Raw genomic sequence first — 17,577 nt, 5'->3', positions numbered from 1 at the left:
CAAATAATAAACTACTATATCACAGTTACAGAAGAGAAGAAAAAAAAAAGATCTGTTATCAGAGATCTGTGAAGTAAAGAAAAGTGCAATACACATAGTAATTTAACTTTTGTGTAACTAGCATGCCATCCTTTGTGTAAATACTATCTACTTTTTGTATAAGAAAAAATATAATAATATATGATTCTTACTTTCTCATATTTTCATAAAGAAACACTGGTTACACACAGGAAGCAAGATTCTTGGTATGTGTTTTCTAAAAGAATTTTATTTTAGGGATGCCTGGGTGGCTCAGTGGTTGAATGTCTGCCTTTGGCTCAGGCGGGATTCTGGAGTCCTGGGATCGAGTCTTACATCGGACTCCCTGCATGGAGCCTGCTTCTCCCTCTGCCTATGTCTCTGCCTCTCTCTCTGTGTCTCTCATGAATGAATAGTTTTTTAAAAAAAGAATTTTATTTTCAAATCAGTAACCTTTCCCAAAAAGTGCTGACTTTACCAGATATGAGTGGGAAAAACTACTTAGCTCTTTTAAATCATTTGTAAAATGGCCATCAATTAATTAATTATTGTTTCCAAAGAGAGTAATGAAAGTAGCAAGTGTCATATCAATGCCTACCCAGTCATTAAAAATATTACTTGGGAACTTACTGTATGCAAGCCTCCTGAGAAAAAATAAATAAATAACAAACTCCAAAACTTTACTTAATGTAATATAGCATGATTAGTTTATAGCTAGAAGAAGTACACTCTATACTGGATGTGACCAGTACTTTTCAATAAAAACTGATAGAAAGGGCCCACAGCTTACATCGTATTCAATCTTGAAAGAGTAAAAAGCTTTTCTTGTAAGATCAGGAACAGAGCAGGGATACCATTTTTTTTTTTTTTTTTTTTTTTTTTGCCACTTCTGCTTAATATAGTAGTGAAAGTCATAAACAGAGCAATTAGGGCAGGGGAAGAAAAGCATCCAAATAAGAAGGTAGAAGTAAAATTACCCCTGTTCATAGATTATATGACCTTATATATAAAATACCCTAAAGACTACAAACAAAAACTAAACAAAAAAAAACAAAAAAAAAAAAAAACTGTTAGAATAAAGGAATTCAGCAAAGTTACAGGACACAAAACCAACATATAAAAAATCAGTTTTATTTCTCTACATTAACAATAAACAAAGTAAGGAAACAATCCCACATACAACAGCATCTAAAAGAATAAATTATTTAGGAATAAACTTAACCTAGGAGGTCAAAGACTTGTATACTGAAAACTACAAAATACTGTTTAAAAGAATTAAAGATATAAATAAATGGAAAGATAGCCCATGTTCATGGATTGAAAGATTCGATACTGTTAAAATGTCACTACCACCCAAAGTGATCTAGAGATCTAATATAAAACCTATCAAAATCCCAATGGCACTTTCTGCAGAAATTTTTTTAAAAAATCTATTCTAAAATGTAAATGGAATCTCAAGGAAGCCTGAATAGTCCCAACAATCTTGAAAACGGACAAAAAAAAAAAAAGAAAGAAAACGGACAAAGTTGAAGGTCTCATACTTCCTGATTCCAAAACCTATTATAAATCTACAGTAATTAAAAGTGTGATACTGGCATAAAAACAGATAGACAACAGAATACAAAGCCCAAAAATAAATCTTCATATATGTAGATTAAATGATTTTCACAGCAAGGGTGGTTAAGATCATTCAACAGAGAAATCTTTTCAACCCATGGTGCTGCTAAAACTGGATATTCGTGTGGGGAAAAAAAGGAGCTGGACCCTTACCTGGCACTACATATAAAAATTAACTCAAAATGGATCAAAGACCTAAACATAAGAGATAAAACTATAATAAAGAGTTTTAACTCTTTAAAAAAAATAAGGGAAAAACTTCATGACAATGGATTTAGCAGTAATTTCTTGGATGCAACACCAAAAGCACAGGCAATAAGAGTAAGAAGAGATAAATTGAACTATATCAAAATTTAAAATGTATGTGCATTGAAGGATGCAATCAACAAAGTGAAAAGTCAACCTACAGAATGGGAGAAAATAGAGAAAATATTTGTGAATCACACGTATCTCTAATACAGGGCTAATATTCAGAATATATAAAGAGACTTATACAACTTAAGAACAGCAACAAAATAAACCAATTAAAAGTGGGCAAGGAATGGAATAGACATTGCTCCAAAGATATACAGGGAGCCAACAAGCACATGAAAAGATGCTTAACATCACTAATCATTAGGAATACAAATCAAAATCCCAATAAGATGATATCCCATACCCATTAGGATGGCTACTATCAAAAATAACAATGTTGGCAAGGATGTAGGGAAAACTGGAACTCTTCTGCACTGCTGGTGGAAATGAAAGTGGTGCAACCACTGTGGAAAAGGTATGGCAGTTCCTTGAAAAATTAAAAATAGAATTTACCATATGATCCAGCAATTTCACTTCTGGTTTTATAACCAAAAGAACTGAAAGTAGGGCTCTTGAAAAGATATCTGTACACCCATACTTCTAGAAGCATTACTCACAATAACTAAAACATGGAAGCACCCCAAGTGTCCATTGACAAATGAATGGATAAACAAAATGAGGTACATAAAATACTATTCAGCCTTAAAAAGGAAAGAAATTCTTATACAAGCTGTGACATGGATGAACTCTGAGGACATTATGGTAAGTAAGAGGTAGTCATAAGTAGGCAAATATTGTATAATTCCACTTATAAGAGGTACCTAGAGTAGTCAAGTTCATAAAGACAAAAAGTAGAATGGTGGTTGCGAAGGGCTTGGGGAAGAAGTAATAAACCTTGTTGTTTAATTGTTACAGTCTCAGTTTTGTACAATAAAAGGAATTCTAGAGATTGGTTGATAACAATGTGAACAAATTTAACACGAGTGATTTGCATACTTAATTTTATATTAGATGTATTTTACCCACAACTAAAAAGAAGACAATTTTTAAAAGAGGTGAAAAACTGATATAAACATACCACCTTCCCACACAGTGCCACCATCAAGTTCAGCCAAGGAGTAAAAGGAGTGATCAACCAAGAAGCATCACCCCTGTACTCAAATCTTTTGAAAGAAGTAGAATGCATCAACTATTACCTCAGGAAAGAAACAATACAGACAGGCAAAAATATAATACTGAGAAATGCACAACAAAAATCTGACTTTAAACATAAGTGAAAAGACCTGGAGAATAACTGGGATTTATTTTGTCAGAAGGGAAAGGGATAATATTCGTGGAAAGAGAAGAATAAACAAAAGTGAAAACTATGAAACATAAGAATAAAGAGAAGGAGGTAGCAGCTTTTACACCTTTCCATCTATAATAGAGCTTTAACTGGTTCTTAAGCAAGCAAGTATTATCATTGAGAAACAAAGTAAATATCTTATTGATTTGTCTGGAATTGATTTATAGGTAAACCCAATGTGGAAAGGGTGACATGATAAACATAATGAGATACTGCAGTTCACATAAAAATAAAGGGGCTAGAACTAAAGAGTTAGCAGTTGGACTAGAAAAGCAAGGAATCAATCAAAGGAAACAAGACAGTCTAACAATCAGTGAAATATAGAAGACAGAAGAGAGTAAGACATAATCGCTAAAATGTTCTAGTCTATGAAACCAAAAAAATTCATTCATCCAAAAATTACTTTAGAACAATTATCAGGTGCCTAGCACCCTTCTAGGCAAAGGATACATCAGTCAATAAGGCAAATAAGCTCCCTACTGCTACTGAGTTTACATCCTAGTGGAGCAGCACAGTACACAATAATAAAGAAAAAACAGCTGACACTAGGCAAAGATTTTACACAAGACACAAAGCACTTATCACTGAGGAAAAAATGATAAATTTGACTTCATCAAAATTAAAATTTTTTGCTCTACAAAAGAAAATGAAGGAAGTGAAAAGGAAAGACAAGGACAAAAAGTAATCACAGTACCTATATTTGACACAATAACTTGTTTCCAAAACATATAAAGAACTCTTCTAACCCGATAAAACCACCAAACTTGTAAACAACAAAAAAATGGGCAAAATATTTGTACAGCTACTTCACAAAAGAAGAGACAAGAAGGACTAAAATGTACACACACACACACACACACACACACACAAAGGTTTTCAGGATCTTCAGATATCTGGGAAAAGCAAATGAAGACTACAGGAAGGTACCACTACAGACCCATTCAGAATACCTAAAGTAAGAAGTCATTACCACCTGCTGGTAAGGATACAGTCAAATGGAACTATCAAACATTATTGTACGGAGCATAAAACATCAGAATACCACTTTGTTAAACTTTTTGGCAGTTTCTCAAGGTAAGATTTAAACAAACTCTAACTATATAACCTGCTATACCAAAGGTATTTACCAAAGACAAATGAAAGCCTTTGTCCATTCAGAGACTTGTTTGTGAATATTCATAGCAGCTTTATGTAGAACAGTTAAAAAAATTGGAAACATCCAAAATGTCCATTAACAGGTGAGAGGATAAATTGTTTTATGTTTATATTTTATACCAAAATCAAATTGAGTACAACATTCTCAGAATAAAAAGGAACTAATGATCACACACACAATGTACTTAGGAGTCGCTGTCAACAATCTCTGAACTACAAATGGATCCAGACTTAGATCGAAGATAGCAAAGCAGAAAGCGAGGAGTCCAAAGAATCAGTTCCATAAATAAACCATAAGAGACACCGAATCAAATCAATCCGAAAGCCTCAACTACTTCTACACAGTTCAGTCATGAGTCAATAAACTTATTTTAGCAAGCTGAGTCAGGTTTTCTGTTACTTGCAATCAAATGAATTATAGATGATATGATGTAACTCTTAATGATTTGAATATTTCCCATTAAATAGTAAGAGAATTTAACTTCTAAGAATGAGGATTCATGACAAAGAAAATGCCAGAAACCCACTGCCCCAAAAAAATCCATCAACAAAAATAACCACTGCAATAAAACTTACTAGGAATACAAAATATAAAACCAGTAAGAAGGATAGGTAGAGTTTTTAAAAAATCAAGCAAACACAAGAGGTTAAAAATGACTCTTCCAGAATTCACAAGATGAAAGCTCACCAAACTCTCCCAAATACATAAAGCAACCATCAGTTACTTCTCCTCCTTGCCAAGCTGTTCAGTAACAAAAGCGTTTACTACCAGCAAAGCTCCAGCAATGATTTCCTTCCCAATTCCTTTGGTCATGAAGAGAAGAGATATGGCAGTTAGGAAGTTAACGTTAAAAAAAAAAAAAAAAAGCTATTATTTCATGATGCCAAGGTGCTTTGTTGGGCAATTTACATATGCTGTATCTCCGTCCATTTAATTTTCTCAATGATCAAAATAGACAGTATCATATCCAATTCTAAACAAGGGAATCAAATCTCCAAAATATTTAAGCGCTTAAGAAGGAATCCACAATTTGTAAACTGATAATGCTAAAATTGGAATCCATATCTGTCTGGCACAAAAGGTACCTTTCTGCAAAAACTCTTGGTAAGAGTAAACATCAAGCGGCAAACATCAATGAGCACCTTTCACCTGGCCCAAAGGAAAGTATCAGTTACTTTTCACAAGAAAAATACATTCCCTAATGATATGACTTAGTATAGAGTATCAAGTATTTTTTAAAGCACCTTGTTTATTCTTATCTCTGCGTCCAGGTGTTAAACTATTTGAAGGTCTCAGAAAATTCCAGCAGCAGATATAGTCACTATTTAAAAGAAAAACGAAAACATTAGGAACAGAGATAAAGAGCCATATGAAGACGTGCTTCTTGGTTTAATCAAAATCATCAAAAAAAATAATAGTAAAAAATAAATAAAATAAAAATTATCAACAACATATCATAGAAAGGGCTCACAATGGGGCACCTGGGTGGCTCAGTTGGCTAAGTGACCAACTCTTGATTTCAGCTCAGATCCTGGTCTCAGGGTCGTGAGCTTGAGCACCAATGGGGCTCCATGCTCAGCAGGGAGTCTGCTTGAATCTCTCTCTCTCTCCTTCAACTTCTGCCCACCACCATGCACTTTCTCTCAAATAAATAAAGTAAAAATCTTTAAAGGGATGGGGGCACATAGGAAAATAGAAAACCATTGAAATTTGTGGCTTTATCATTTGTTATGGATGGGAAAAAAAGATCCTAAGTATCCAGCAATAATGAAGTATTATAGAACAAGATCTATAGTATAATTTTTTTAAATAAGGACATACGCATACATATTGTATATGCATTAAAAGCTGTCTGGAAATAATTAATCAGAAGGATTAACAAATGCTTTCACTTTTCATTTTCTCTTATTCCATATTATTACAATTTCACAACCACGCACACATACTGTTTTAGGACAATAAGGGTTATTCAGGCCTCTTTTCTTATATTTCTCAGTATTTTTAAATTTTATTTTATTTAAATTCAATTAATATATAGTGTTTTACTAGTTTCAGAGGTAGAGTTCAGTGATTCATCAGTCGCACACAAGACTCAGTGCTCATCACATCACATGCCCTCCTTAATGGCCATCACAGTTACCACCATTCCCCCACTCACCTCCCCGCCAGCAACCCTCAGACTGTTTCCTATAGCTAAGAGGCTATTATAGTTTGTCTCCCTCTCTGATTTCATCTTATTTTATTTTCCCCTCCTGTTTTGTTTCTTAAATTCCACATATGAGTGAAAGCATATGATAACTGTCATTCTCCCACTGACTTATTTCGCTTAACATAATACCCTCTAGTTCCATCCACATCGTTGTAAGTGGTTAGATTTCATTTTTTGATGGGCTGAGTGATATTACATTGTGTGTGTGTGTGTGTGTGTACATATTACATCTTCTTTATCTATTCATCTGTTGTAAAGTGTCTGGGCTCTTTCCATAGTTTGGCTATTGTGGATATTGCTGCTATAAACACTGGGGTGCAGGCACCCCTTCAGATCACTACATTTGTATACTTTGGGTAAATACCCAGTAGTGCAATTGCTCAGTTGTAGGGTTATTTCTCAGTATTTTGTGGAATCCTCCCAAATATTTTTTTAAAAAATAGGCTCCATGCCCAGCATGGAGCCCAACACAGGGCTTGAAGGCACGATCCTGAGATCAAGACCTGAGCTGAGATCAAAAGTTGGACATTTAACTGACTATGTCACCCAGGAACTCCCCAAATACTTTTAAAATCATGGTTAGCTTTTGATATTTAACAACAACCTGACAGATAAATGACTAAAGGAAAAATCTTATCACTTAACATGAGACTACAACTTGTACATAAACTACCTAAGGTAATATTTTTATTCCTGCTACAAACAGGAAAAAAACCACTCAGAAACACTGGCTCAAGGTGACTCAACTAAGTAATACAGGTAATATTTAAACTTTTAATTTCTAATTCAAGCTCCAAAGCTTTTCCCATTAAACCACAATCACCTATTCCAAAAAGGTGTTTTAAAGTTAAAATGTGCTTATGTAAGTATTTCTGTTTGTATTCAGGTATATCCCTCCTCTTTCCAAAAAGGAATTGAGGCAGTTCACGGAAATAAACCCTACAAGAAAAAAAAAAGCAGAAATGTAAACTAAGGCAAGAGAAAATAAGGATAAAAAATAAAAGTTACTCTATAATAAAGGGCAGAAGTCCTAAATGCTTTGTCCTCGATGAATTACTAATCACTAATTTGTTTCTTGATTTTTAAGATGCCTGCCAAAGTAAAGAGGGAAAGGAAACTAAAATGTCTTTTATAAAATAAAGGAAAACAACTACCCAGAAGTCTAGCTTTCCTTAGTACTATGACTAGAGGGAACATTTAACTGAAAGCTCTCCTAAGGGAGGATTCTATGCGATACAGTTAATATGTTCTTATAAATATCTCAATAATAATTAAAACATTAACTTAATGGAATAATGCCAAAACTCAATTAATTGTATTTAATTTTTTAAGTATTGCAACCCAAATACTACCTAAGTACTACTGTGGCTCAATGAGACAAGTCCTTCTTTAAAAGCAAACTATCCTTATAAGCAACTAACAGAAACATCAACTTAAATAAATTTTTAAAGGAGCACCTGAGTGGCTCAGCCAGTTAAGTGTCTGCCTTTGCCTCAAGTCATGATCACAGGGTCCTGTGATCAAGCCCCACATCAGGCTCCCTCTCAGCATGGAGTCTGCTTTCTCCCTCTACCCCTCCTCCCCACTTGTACTCTCTTGCTCTTCCTCTCTCTCTCTCTCTCTCTGAAATAAACAAAATCTTTAAAAATAAATAAATTAAACAATTTTAAATTAAAAAAACAGAACAAGTCATTGTAAAGAATACATCATGTTAAAAAAAATAATACATCATGTTTTATACTATATAATAATAGCTCCTTTAATTTTAATCTTCAAAATATTTCATCTTAATTAGGTAACTAAGATGAATTAATTTAAGGGTTATCATTATAAGCAAATAAAATATTATCTATTTTCTAGATACTATCTAGATTATCTAGATGAATGTAATATTCAACATATGAAAGGCTAAGAGTCCAGGCTCTGGAGCTTTGACGGGGGTATTATTTTTCTCTGCTGGAAGCTCTTACAAGGTAAATATAAGATACAAAGAAATTTATCATGTTACTTAAAAGTTACTATAAAGTAGGCTGGCATGACCCCCACACACACAAAAAAAAATGGGTCTAGAAGCACCATGCTGTGTATGCAATTAGTACCCAAGAAATGCTTAAAAATGAATGAATGGTTAAGATACTGGGCTTATAAAAATATTTAATTGATCCATGTAGCTAATAACCACAAAGAAACCAAGGAGAATATATTTTATAGAATTATACCACATGAAACAACAGCATCATTTGTTTCCAAGCTTTCATATTATTTTCTAGGGCATAAAATGTCACTCCACTCTCAATCTCTACCTGTAAGCTTAGTTTCTAGTCTACCCAAAATCCATGTACAGTGTCAAATCTTTCTCCATTAAATTATCCAAATGTGGTTTACATTGAGAAAAAACAAGGAACAATACCATTCTATCTTTAGAAAACTATTTGATACTTCTTTTAAAAAGCATACAAGGGAGTACTATTTTGATTCTTCAGGTATACCTGACACATTATAAAATACTGAATAAACCTCAATGGAATGAACTATGTGTAGCTTCTCAAACTACAATCCTAAACATTTTCTGCCAACCATAGTTATCATTCATAAGCAATCTCACCAAGATGTATTTTGGGGAAAAAAAGATAAATCAGCACTCACTGAATGTCCTGGACTCCTTTATAGAGCAAAAAAGCATAGTTCATCAGTATAAAGAAGGGGGAAAAAAACCCATCTCCCTTTTAAATTCAAATTACATTAGCCTGAAATCACTTCATGAAACCTAATTTTATAAATATATATACAATTATATGTACATATGCACATACGCATACACAAATATGTATGAGCTTTCCAATTGGATTGAAAATCTCCTAAAAATAAAGATTGGTACAAAAATTCAATGTATATCCTACATTCTTATAAATGTGACTGATCATAACTTGCTCACAAGGGGAAAAAAATCTGTTGTAATCAGAGTTGAAATTTCCTAATTTGATCTCCGATGATATTAATTAACTCACTCAGTATCTTCACAAATTATTAGCCATTTTGAATACTGACTATTCTTAGGTATAATCAACCATATTCCCAAAGGACTACCAAAAACATGAAGGTAATATGAATATTTATCTTTATTTTACAAGGACTACATGTTAAAAAAGAAATGAGAAAAATCTACTTGTACTCAAACAAATATGCTGTTTGATTTTATTTCACCAGAACTTACTGACTTACTAACCAATCTAATGAACCAGACCAATACTGACTTACTAATCAATCTAATGAACTACACTGAGGGGGAAAGAAGACACTTTTCACAAATTAGCTCAAATCACAGGAAGTCTTAAAAATCAACATAAATATTTAATATAGTTTTTCTCCCCACCAACAGCTGTTTTTAAACCAATACTATATCCTGAAATCAGAAAAATTTAGGTCACTTTATCCTTATGAAAAATGACAATGGCTGGATTTATTATATTACTAATGACACATTAAATTGATAAGTAAAAGATAAAGGTCATTTGGTAAGTTTAAAATTCACTTACTTCCATATCTAACTGGTAATTATTTAGCTATTTCTGACCAACTACCTCTATCACCTAAAAGGGGAACTTTTCTAACCTGTACATCAAGTCACAAAATTGCCACAATTGCTATATACCAAAATTAAGAAAAGACTTCTTTCACTATTACTCTATTAAATATAATTTATATATGAAAGATGCAAACTGTAAGGGACCAACATGTAGATACTGTACATTCAATCAAAAGATCTAAGATAACATGAAAATACAGCAGAGACTATAACACAAATTAGATGTAAATAATATCAACTTTAGAAATTTATTTCTTTATATTGACTAAATTATAGTACTCTTTTTTTATTGGAGTTCAATTTGTCAACATATAGCATAAAACCTAGTGCTCATCCCATCGAGTTAAATTATAGTACTCTTAAATAATACATTAAAATATCTGAGAAAGCATGGTTTTTACCAGTTCATCAATGACCTCCTTCAGAAATCTACTTGATTAAAAACAAGTAAAAACTGAACTATTTATTGTTTAGGCATATGCCTAAACATAAAATTCAGGAGAGTGGTTACCTCTAGTTACCTATAAATGGGAGTCAGAGATAAGAAAAGGGAAGACTACATGCATAGATGAAAGTTACTGGTTAATACACCAATACTTACTTTTAGACAGGAGGTTCTTGAGTAAATGTTAAATACTCTTTAGATAAATTAACCTTTATAAGGACATACAATCACGTATGGACCAATTATGATAGTATACCATAAACCAAAGATTGTGACTAGTAAAATTTTATGTTGAGGAGGTCCATTTTGAAAAAACAACTGACATTTACGTACAGAAATTTACCTTTCACAAATGTTTCTTCCTAATAGTATTAAAATAGTATTAAAATTTAATAGTATTAAAATATCCTAATAATATTAAAATACCTAAAAGTATTAAAATGTCTTCCTAAGAGTATTAAAATATTAAAATAGCATTAAGATACTATTAAATAATATTAAAATAGTATTAAAATACCCTTCTTGCAAATATTCAGAAATGAAAGACAGACTAGAGAAATGTTCTCAAAGAACCAAGACCCAGGGACACCTGGATGGCTCAGCAGTTGCGCATCTGCCTTCAGCTCAGGGAGTGATTCTGGTTCTGGGATCGAGTTTCATATTAGGCTCCCTTCCAGGAGCTTGCTCCTCCCTCAGCCTATGTCTCTGCCTCTCTCTGTGTCTCTCATGAATAAATAAGTAAAATCTTTAAAGAAAAAAAAAAAAGAACCAAGACCCAAAGACCCAAACCAAAATTATTCTCCTCCCTAAATCAGAGTAAAATTATCATACTGGTTTGAATTGCAGCCCTTCAGAGGTTGTTGAGGGCAAACATGTTAAAAATGCTATAATGTTGTACACGTAAAACTACGTTATTAAAAAAAAAGGTAAAAAAAATGAGTCTAATTGTATTTAGATGTGTGATGCATCTGTATTAAAATTTCTTAAATTTCAAAAAGCTTCAGCTCTAGATATAGAATCTTAATTTATAAGACATTTTGTTCCAAATAATATGAATCAAGTAAAAAGTTATATCTTATTCGATGTCAACATAAGAACTAAGTCAAACTCCTTAAAAAAAAACTTAAACATATTTATGATAATTTATTAGGAAAAGTTTGTTTAAAAGCCAAATCAGAAATATCACTAGTTAGAAGTATGCCCAAATATATTATTCTGAAATTTCTTAAGCACAAAATATATTTATAGTTAACAATAGTCTAGAAGCCATTTATTAATTTAACATGAAGGTAATATAACATAATATATATTATAGTTTATATTCTCTTATATCTCTAAGTGTATAAAGGAGGAAGATTTAGGTTACCTAAGAGTATCAAAAACAAATATAAAAGTTCATAAAAAGATATAGAATTGGACAAATTATTAGATTAAAATTACTTTTAAAAGGCTGAAGCACTATGACTCTTTATTCTTCTTACTGGAAAAATCAAGAATTCCAAAAAATTCTCACTTCTAGAATTTGAGGACAAAATGTGTTAACTACTTTTGAAATGAATGAAATTCAGTAGTACTTAAAATTCCGAGTTGAGACAATGAAAACTAGTAGAGGTTAAAACTTTGTTATTAATGTAAAGGAAAACACCATAATTGAAATATTTAGAAATATGTCTCAATTGTCAATTTATCAACACAGCAAGCTAAATGAAAGATAAAAATAGCATCCTTCTTCTAGACTTTAGTCATAGGCTGTCTAAAGATGAAAGGGCATGGGAAAAGAACCATACATGTAAAACCCCAATGGGATTCTCTTTAAATTTTCTTTCAACTGACTTGATTAGAAAAGGTTACCTTAAGAGAAAATATAACAATAGCCACTTAGACAGACAGAGTGAATTCAAACTTAACTGAAATTACTTAGCAAGGTAACTTCCAAAATTTTACCATGAAGGGACCTACTATGTGCCAAGCTTAGTGCTCTCCACTTTGTATTCACTATTACAATTATACAAATGCTCTGATTAAAGTTATAACTAGATGCTCGAAAGCAGAGTTTGGTGACTTTTGAAGCCTGTTCTATACTGTACTGAAATGTGCTTGTTTGAGTACTGTCTCTAAATACATTGTGTTAATAAAGTTAGTGTGGGTAAACTAGTATTTTATTCAACAGAGAATGTCTTCTGTAACTTCTGGATAATTAAAGTAAAAAATTTAAACGCCCAAATTGCCCAAGAACTAGGAAGTAAAAATCTTCTGTACTCCAGTTAAGCTTCCATTCTGACTTCTAATTCACTGTACATCAAAGAAAATCAACTTTCCCTGACACATAAGGACTATTCCCTTCAGTGATCAGGCAGGTGTTGAGGCCAGAAAGAGAGCCTATTTTCCACAGCCCTTTTACCTTGTTTGATCACTGGTTACTTTTGATCTGACACTGCCCTCTCTCTGGTAATGACTTCCCCCTCATAGACCCTACCTCACATCTGTCAGAAAGAATAAAGGGCATCAAACTGAGACCTGACAACGCCTATGGGCCATGCGATGGGCTGCCAACTGAATGTTCCTCAGCTCCCACAATTTCCAATTCAGTTTCTTTTGTTCTGGTAGGTACAGGGTTAGGGTACCAATGACAGCAGAAAGGATTATGCAGCAACTGTGAAACCAAGCCCTCTTGAATGTGTATCTTTTATCTTTGCTTCTTCATCTTCTTAAATGCTGCAAACTTCATGGTGGTTACTATGAAATACATATTCAACAAGTGCAATAGAAAGTTTGTTTAAATCCTTTTCCAGGAGAAAACAAAGGACACAATGTATTGTAATTCAGCTATAAAGCTTTAAGGAAAAAGTTTCAAACCCATGGTGTGAGATTAGTAAAGGCCAGCTGTCGAAGAGCATGTTAATAGTAAACGAAACCACAAAAGTTTCACGGGGACCACTACTTAGTGGGTACTGCCATACAGCACCTAAAAATGGAAAGGTCTCCTAAAACAATGCACATATTCACAAGACGTGATCATTTCAATTGTTAAATTAGATTCTCGTACTAATTGGGTGTGAGAATAAGTTTCTCTAGTCTGGTCTAAATAATGTGCTGAGTTTATGTAATCCTTTTTTTAAAGGCATTAATAATCTAAATATTAGAAAGAAATCTAAATAATTAAATATTAGAAAGAAATAATAGAAATATTAATAATCTAAATATTAGAAGAAAAATCTGGTCAAATATCACTTTGGCACCATCCTGTTAGTAATTTTTCAACTGTCATTAAAATAATTGCATGAGTTCTTGAATAGTCATCAATAAATTACCCTCTCCACAAACATGCACAATAGATAGCTCATTATTAGGCATGCAATAAAGGGCTTTGTAGGAAGCAGGTTTGGAGGCCTCTGAGATCACTTTCAAAGTTAAGTCATCATTTTTTTAAGAAACAAGACTTATCTTAACTTTATAAAAGTTCAGGAGAAGAATGTGCATGATCAATATGCAAGCAAATCTAATGTACCTTTAATATTATAACGCAAAAATAAATAACCTTAGGCATGTGCAAATACAGAATTTCAAAGATGGGAGGTAAGCATTAAGGTGATTATACGTTCACTATAATAACTATAAGAAGACAGTTTCTACAACAGCTAAAGAAAGGTATGCTTTAAGAGAAAGAAACAAACATTTAAAGAATTAGCCTGTGACACTAGGCAAATACATACACTAGACTGAAAAAGATTTCCCACCATGGAAAAGATTATACATGAAATATCTCTTATACTGATCAATTATATTCTTCTTAAAGAAAAAAAAAACTTGTCTCTGACTCTGTAATCAAAAAATATCATAAAGAAAATTAGAAAATGTGACTATTTTAAATACACTTTATATATGAAAAAGATGACTCCTATGTGCTTGGACTAACTTCACAGCCAAAAGCCGTCTAAGTGTACTAGAAAAAGATATCACTTCTAGATTGAAAAAACACAACTTAATCCAAGGTTAAAATACAGTTGGCTGGATAAATACTTGCCTAATTTTTTTTCCTTAAGTTTCCCAAAGGCCACTTCAACCTCGAAGAAAAGGAAGAACCAAACTGCATTATTCTAGTAAGAAGCCTATTTATGCTTCTTTTTGGTTATTCCTTCCCCAATTTTTGACTCTACAAAACCATAAAGATATTTTAAAGAAAAGATAAATGGAATAAATGTATTAAATTAACAACTAACACTTTTACATGAAGTATTTTTGAAAGAATACTTACTTGTCAGTGTCACTTCTGCATAATATATTACCCTCAAAGCATGTAATATCTACAATGTTTTAACTAAATTTAGCACCAGATTTGTTTGATGCATTTTGTTGGCACCAAGCAACCAAGATTTATATCAAATATTATATTTAATCTATCTCTTACTGCAACAATAAAATCAAGCTTTACTAAACAAACTCATCCAGAAAAGCAATTTGATGACTTTCATCTTTTCGAGATTCAAGTTTGCCAAAAAACAAAACAAAACAAAACAAACAAACAAAAAAACAATTCTTAGCAATGTTGGAGAGATTTTTGTTAGAGCTGTCAGAAAGCAGGAAAAAAATGCATTGGTGGAAGCACTAAAGTCAAACATCCTCAGTGGGATGTAGACCAAGAAATGAAATTCGCAATAAAAAATTTTTGAAGATATGAGTTTCAACATTCACTTTTAAGAAATCACTTCCTGAAAACTACTTAATTCTTGAAGAGAACAGACATCTTTGGGATTTTACTTTCTCAAGCTATCACTACCACTCTTCTAGTATGAACACTAATGAAGAATCACTTGACACTGCTACAGAATAAAGCATATTTTACCAATTGAGTTAATAAAACTGAACCTTATGTACTAAAAGCTATATGTTCATACCAAAGTATAGTCACCTTTAAATAGGTTACTGGCATGTGTCTCATTAAAAAAGCTAATTTTTAATAGCTTTCTTCCTTGTCACAGAAGTAATTTTTCAAGAACTAAATCAAAAGGACTTAATTATAGGATGGTTCATTTTCATTAATAGTCCTTTACAAAAACTTAACAGTTTTTATGTAGGAAACCTAAAAAATATTTAGATAAAACACTGACAGATACAGTCAGATACTAACTACGTGTTTTAAAAAAAGACATCATCATTCCCATTTATAAGGAGCTTACACAAACCAAAACCTTGAAACCTACAACAAGGTATCAGTGGGTTAATAAGAAATTATAAAATACAGGAAAAGCTGAGTGTATATGGAAAGTAGTAAATGTGGTAGAATTCTTAAAGAAAGTTGGACAAAAAAATAATATTTAGCTGAGCTTGAAGGTATCGGACACATATTAGATGATGATAAGAGAAAATGAAGAGTAAATGGGCAAGTTGAGAATGTAATGAGACTAAAGACCAGTAACTAGAGAAATCTTTGAAGTTAGCCATTACGGATTTCTGAAATGATGAAAGTAGTATTTTATCAAGGACATTCCTGGATTGCGGGATGTGAAAAATAAAAGGTCAATCTTTGGAAATGTCTTAGGTCATGACTGAATTCAGGGGAATATATATCTTTACCTTTCACACTGTTTTGCATTAAGTTCTTCACTAGTAATCTTAAAACAATTGTAACTTATGGAATATATACCAGATCACATAATGGAACTGCCTACAATTATTTATAATGAGAAAAATACTTATTATTAGTCTATCAACAGTAGAGGGGTATGCACATGTGCACAAAATTATGTCCTGCAACACATTAAAACATATGAAATACCAAACTACTCAAAATTATATTCAAATATTCAAAGTAAACATTAACCTAGTAAAAAGACATAGAAATATATTTTGACTCCCCATTCAGAGAATCCACAAATCAACTTAACCCAAGTCTACCATGTTCTCAAATGAGTCAAAATGAAAAGCTAACATAACACCATGCAAATAACTTTACAAATCTGTAGGCATTTAGATAGGCATCTGAACAACAGTGAACATAAAGACATGCCTTCCTTTTATTTTCTCAAGGATATACTCAGTAAGAGGAAAATAAAGGATAATAATCACACAAATGTATTCAACTAGAAGGACTCAGATTTATAATGATTTTTCTTTGAATTACACATTCTCAACATATCCATTTACATATCATATTAAAGTGAATGATAAAGATCTAGATTTTATGCTTAAACCAAAGACAGTCCATAATAAACACTATAAATTTTCTACCCCAAGACCTCTCCTGAAATAATCCACTTCTCGGATTTTAGAAACCGAAAATAGTTAAATACAGTAGCTACTAAAGAAAAATACTATATTGGTCTTTTCTGTGACCTAGATTTGATGTGGCTACACAAGATGCAATAAAAGCATTTAAAAAGTAAGTAAATATCAAAATAGTACAGACTTCATCGGGCTTTTCAATTTCTCAACTATTGAAAACCAGAAGGTGTACAGTCCAAGGAAAAGAATTTACCCCAACACTCATGACGAGTCATCCTTCTACTGCCCAGGGGGCAACTATATGTTCAGACTTTTAACAAGAACTTCAAGAAAGACAGCAAAGGAATACAACCCTATTAATATGAACAGACAAAATCGGGTAGCAGGAAGACGAACAGTACTCACCACACGAGTTACCTAGACAGGAGCACAACTTGCACACCTTTTGCCTGAAGAAAGGATCAGTGGTGAAAGCCCAAATGGCATAACACTTTCATGGCAACTTATCTTTTTTTGATAATAACTGTAAAAAATGCTAGAAAATAAGCATCCTATCACCTGGTAGCCATTTTCAAATACAGTTTGTAAACAATATTCAGAAAGGCAAATCTAAAAAAATACACACAAAAAAGCAAACCTGCTAATAATCACTAAAATAATAAATGGGATTAAGTCTTGGATATCC

The 17,577-nt window shown here is 32.4% G+C and overlaps 1 protein-coding gene across 1 annotated transcript in view; it reads right to left on the bottom strand.

The window, feature by feature from the left end:
• FBXL17 (F-box and leucine rich repeat protein 17) overlaps positions 1-17,577 on the bottom strand; it is a 496,926-nt gene that overhangs the window by 416,711 nt on the left and 62,638 nt on the right. The gene's annotated exons all lie outside the window — the stretch shown is intronic.

This window comes from Canis lupus, chromosome 3, assembly GCF_011100685.1.
Source record: "Canis lupus familiaris isolate Mischka breed German Shepherd chromosome 3, alternate assembly UU_Cfam_GSD_1.0, whole genome shotgun sequence".
NCBI classification, from domain to species: Eukaryota; Metazoa; Chordata; class Mammalia; order Carnivora; family Canidae; genus Canis; species Canis lupus.
Note: the sequence above shows the minus strand (reverse complement) of the source record. Positions and strands in the feature narration are given on the sequence as shown.